A 5,926-nucleotide genomic window follows, 5' to 3' on the forward strand; every position below is an offset into this window, starting at 1 on the left:
TTAGCTAGTTAGGCTAAAGACATCACTTCTCTTGGTACCTTTTTAAAAATATTTTATTTTTTTATTTTATGTGTATGCGTGTATTGCCTGCATGTGTCTAAGTGTACCCATGTCATGCAATGCCACATAGGTCAGAAGACATTGTCAGATCCCCTGGAATTGGAGTTACAGACTGTTGTTAGCCACCATATGGGTGCTGGGAATCAAACCTGGGTCCTCTGCAAGAGCGGCCAATGCTCTTAACTGCTAGGCCATTCTCCAGTCCCTCTTGGTATCTTCAAAGAACCAGCTTTAGTTTTTCTTCAGTCTTCCCTATTATACACTGCTTTGGAGTTCACTGAATTTTCAGTTTTGTCTTTCTTATGTCCTTCCTTCTGATGACTTTGGGTCTATTCTGTTCACATTTCCTAGTTCATAGTTGAAGGTCACAGCATTGACTCCAGCCCTTTTCCAATACGGGTGCTTAGAGCATAATTTCCCATCTGTGTCTGGCTGTAGCTACGTTAGTGGTTTTTGGTATCTTGTGTTCTCATTCTTTAATTCAAAATATTTGTCTAATCCCTCTGTCAATTTCTTCTTTGTCCACTGAAAACTGTTAAAAATAGTTGGAGGAGTTCTAAATTTTCTTCCTTTTGTCGATTTTTACTTTATTTCTTGTGATTCAATGATTTTAAACATTTTAAGTTTATCAACTTGTCTATTGTAGAAAATACTTCCTTTAGACTTGAATATATATGCTGTTGTTTGGTTGAGTGTCTTATAATCCCATTTAGGTAAGTTTGATGGTATTTTTCAAATCTCTCATATATTTGCTGACTTTCTGTTTGAATATTCATCACTTATTTAGAATGTAGTGTCAACATTTCCAACTCAGTTGAACTTCTTCCTGTCAGGTTTGATTTATGGACTTGGGGACATTGTGACTGATCGTGTCTCCTTGGGCATTGATTCTTCTGTCATTATGATACATCTTCTTTAGTATATCATACTTTTATTTTTAATTGGAAAATAATTGTACATATGTAAGGGGCACAGTGTGGTATTTTAATATATGCTTATATTTGAGATGACTAAATCAAGTGAATCCACACATTGGTCATGACATATATTTCTATATGTTGCTGGGTTCAGGTGTTAAGTTTTAACAAACTAAATCCATCACCTCATATACTTTATTTTGTGGCTTACAAAAGTTTAAAAACTATTCTTTCAGTAATTTTTTAATTAGTGACTAAGAAAAAAAGACACAAACTATTAAAATTACTATGTAGACCCATTTGTTACAGCTGCCGTTTGCGCTGGGTAACTTCAGTTGTCAACTTCATATATCTGGGTAGAGGGAACTTCAACCGAGGGCTTGTCTCCACTGGATTGGCCTGTGACCGTGTCTGTGAGGCATTTTCTTCATTGATGAGTGATGTGGGCAGTGCTACCTCTGGGTAGGTGGTCCTGTATTAAAAGCAGGCTGGGCATGGGCCCGGGGAGCAAGCCAATGAGCAGCATTCCTCCATGGTCTGTGCTCCAGGTTCCTGCCCTGAGTTCCTGCCTTGGCTTCTCTTGATGATGGACTGTGCTGTAAGCCAAATAAACCCTTTTCTCCCCAAGTTGGTTCTGGTCAGTGTTTTTATCACAGCAATAGAAGATAACTAGAATGCCATTCTTAGGTCACCAAGCCTTGTTTCTCTCCTCTAAGTGAAACCCTGTACCTTCTGACCCGGTTCACGCTCATTCATCTATAGTCCTTGGTAACCATCATTATATTCTTTATTTCCATAAATTCAACTTTTTTAGATTCTACTTGTGCATGAGATCATGTGATATTTTCCTTCCATACTTGGATTATTTCACTCAGCTTAATATTCTTCGAGTTCATTCATGTTGCCACAATAATAGAATTTCCTTATTGTAAAGGCTGGATAGTATTCCAGTGTGTGTTTGTGTGTGCGTGCTTGTGTGTGTGTGTGTCTGTGTGTGTGTGTACCACATTGCCATTATCTAATCTGATGATGAATACTATTGTGAACAGTGATGCAATGGAGATGGAAATATATGTCCAAAGATACACAGATACTCCCATTCGAGCAAGCAAGCATAATGGTAGTTTAGTAACCCAAGACTCCACGTGCCTTGGGCTATAGCTCTACACACACTTCTCTCCTAACAATGCATCTAGTCATCTAGGACCCTCACCTGCATTGAGCTGCATCTAGGACCCTCACACGCCACTTCAAACAATGGAATAAGTCACTCCTCCCACAGCACCCCCTTGGTAACATCCTTTTTCTGATAAATTTCTACTCAAACATGTCCTTGATACATGCCAGAAGCAGGGGGCTTCCACCTGAACCAGTTTTGTTTTCAAGATTTATTTTTATTTTATGTGCATGTGTTTTGTCTATATGTATATGTACCTGGTGTGTGGGCAGTGTCTGTGGAGGCCAGAAGGAGGCAGCCAAGCCTCCATGTGGGTGCTGGGAACAGAACCTAGTTCCTCTGCAGGATCAGTAAGTGCTCTTAATCACTGAGCCATCTCTGAACTGGTTTTGTGTTCAGATGCAATAAGGCAAACCAATCTACTTTGTTTCCAAGTTAACTTTTAGGGAAAACCTCCAATTACCATCTGATGCATATGCATGGATGAGAGTGCATATTATTAAAATCAGGTATATCATGGGAAGGAATTTGTGCAGTAAAGAAAAGCTTACATAGGGGCTGGGCACAGTGGCATATGTCCTTAGTCCCAACACTCAGGAGGCAGATGTGAATTTGAGGCCAGCTAGTGTACATAGTAAGTTCCAGGTCAGTGAGGGCTATACAGTGAGACACTGTCTCAAAAAACCAAAAGAAAAACAGAGCCAGGTGAGGTAGTGCATACCTTTAATCCCAGCACTTCGGAGGCAGAGGTAGGCAGATCTCTGTGAGTTTGAGGCCAGCCTGGTCAAGTTCTAAGTCACCTGGGGCTACACGGACACCCTGTCTCAAAATACAAAAAGCAAACCAAAAAAAGAAAGAAGAAAAGAGAAAGAAAGAAAAATCCAAGCCTGTTAATTAAAACAGAGAACCACCTCTTCCTCCTCCTGGACCCCATGAACGGAAGCTGTAAACAACAGCCAATGCTCTCGAGCACTCTAGCTGTTCCCTTGGAGTGTGTCCTATACTGTCTCTTTAAACAAATTTTCTTCTGCTTTGTCATGGGTGTGCGTGTTTCCAATTCTTTGAATAAGATGCCAAGAATCTGGAAATACCCATTCCAGGTAGACCACTAGTTACACTGTGGGGCAGAGATTTCAGTTCCTCTGGACATACATCTAGAAGGAGGATTGCTGGGTCTCTGGTAACATTGTTCTACTTAAAGGCTATTTATGTTCAGCATGTTTTAGCGTTATCGCTTGCTTGGTGTGGCCTTTTCTCTCATTTCGACATTTGCTCAGTTTATGTCTTTGTTGTGGACAGTACATCGTTACATCTTCCTTCTTCATCCATTCTTGAAACCTCCACCTTTGGATTAGAGCATATTTAGTTCATTTACATTTAGTGTAATTATTGATTTAGTTGGTTATGCCTGACATTTTGAGATTTATTTCCCATGTCTCAAATCTTGTCTGTTTCTCTGTTCATCCTTTACAAGTTTCTTCTTTGCTTTATATTTTCTGGTTTCCTGTTTTAATTCTTATTTTTATTTCTTAATTTAAGAAAAAGTTATTTTCTTAATGGTTGCTCTAGGTATTAATATAGGCATTTTTATAGATATTGTTCTTGGAGATAGGGTCCCATGTAGCCCCAGTGGGCCTTGCACTCCCTATGTAGCCAAGCACGGCCTTGAACTTCTGACCCTCCTGCCTCTACCTCCAGAGCACTGCGATTACATTGTGTGCTACCATACCTGGCTTATAGGTATCTTAACATGTAATGATCTACTTTGTTTTTATTCTTTCGTGCTTCTGGGGAAACACAGCAGCTTCATAGCTCAGTATTTTAGCTGCATTTCCTCCCTCTTCCACTGGGTCACTGTTGTCACACATACTACATGTATGCATGTTATAGCCAATCAGTGTGTGTCCCATCAAGACAGGATTATAATTACTCCTTCATACAATTTTAAGTGTCTTTTAAAGATAATCTAGGTGAGCTTTTATGTTTGCGACACCTTTCCCATCTAACCCTGAGCTTTATTTTCTCCCCACATATTCTCCACCCCCCAACCTGCTCGTTTTCTTCCCGAAAGCAGCCCAACCACAGGCAAACACTGAGAACTGCAGAAATCTCCCAGGATGCTGGGTCTTTCCCAGGTCAGATCTCTGATATGAACAATAGAAGTAAGGACCTTTTCAGGAAGCTTTGAAGTGCCATCTTTATCAACATTGTCGTCCTAGAAATTATCCTGCCTAAAGCTGGAGACCTGACGGGCCCTCAGCTCACATTCTTCTCATTCTTAAACAGCTGTGAATCTTGTTTTGGGAACTTCATCTGCCGCACATTTCTAAACATCAGAGTTTCCTGTACCCCCAAGTCTTTGGCTCCGTTCCTAGGTGTGATTAGTTAGAATACTCTTCCACGGTGTTTTTTAATAAAAGGATTAGCACAAAGATACTTTTCTGGGGTAGAACAAATGAACTCAGACTTAACTCTGTTACCAACATCAGCCTGGAAAGAAATCCTTCTGTGTTCAAAATATTCAACTCTGGGAGAGTAACTAGAATCCCTAGGCATTGAAGTTTTCATTTCACAACGAATTATAAAGTCATTATTCTTGGGCCTGATAAAACTCAACTAAATATTTCATTAAGATACAATTACGGTTTCAGGACATCACTAAGAATATGTTCCAACATGTCATATGTGTTTACGTGTACATACAAGCCTATGGATGTAATTTCTTTGTCAATGTAAATATATATTTGCTTTTTATGCTTTACTATTGTTATTATTGCTGGTGGTTTGAGGCTTCTAAAATATTTCCAAGATTCCTATCATTAAAAAATATTAATCTAATGTTCATAGTTAAACATTTTGATGTGGAGTCTGTATAGTTAAGATAGAGAGGAGGAAGGGAAAGAAAGAGAAAGGAAGGAGGGAAGAAGCTGGGGAGGAGGGGGAGGAGGGAGAGGAAGGGAAGGAGGGAGAGACAAGACTCTCTAAAGAAGGTTATCAGATCCGTTCGTGTAAGTCTTGCCTTCGTTTTTTGATGCTTTAAGAATCATAGTAGAGGCCGGAGAGATGACTCAGTGGTTAAGAGCACTGGCTGCTCTTCCAGGGGACCCTGTTCTGGAGGGCACACTTGAGATGTCTGTGGCTTGATTTTGTAGGGGCTATGTACTTGTGTAACATTGCCTGTGCTAGGATACCCCACCATGAGCAATTTCTTCCTAAAGTACGTATTTAATTTTCCATTGACTGCTTCCCACTCTAGAGTAAAATCAAAATTCCCTTGATGACAACTGGGTTAGCGGTTCCCACTGGACTCTGGTTCTCAGAATTCCAGCCATCTCCCGCATGATATTGTCTGCGTTTTGCAGGAACCATGCTTTCCTGATCTCTTAGGTGGTAACGGTCCCTTTTTACCCTCTGGCATTTACAGTGCTTGGAATCTTTTTTCTGAACTTGTGTTGAGAACTTTCTTTCTCCCTAAGAGAACCCGGTGTGAACCCCTGAGAGCTCAGCTGTCTTTCTAAGCCCAGGGTTACCACATATGTAGTCCCACCAACGCTGCTATCGGGAAAACATTCATAGGTGTTCCAACTATGACATGAGCCTTTAAGTTACACACTAATACAAAAGGTTAAACGTTGCACACAGGGAAATAAATACATGATGTTTTTGCTTTTTATTCCCACAGTAGGATCATTTTATATATATGCATGGACTAAGTAACAAATGAGAATATGTTTGCCAAAAATTGTTCTGGCTTTTTCTATAATTGTGAAAT

Source organism: Nannospalax galili, unplaced genomic scaffold, assembly GCF_000622305.1.
Source record: "Nannospalax galili isolate Female #2095 unplaced genomic scaffold, S.galili_v1.0 scaffold412, whole genome shotgun sequence".
Classification (NCBI taxonomy): Eukaryota; Metazoa; Chordata; class Mammalia; order Rodentia; family Spalacidae; genus Nannospalax; species Nannospalax galili.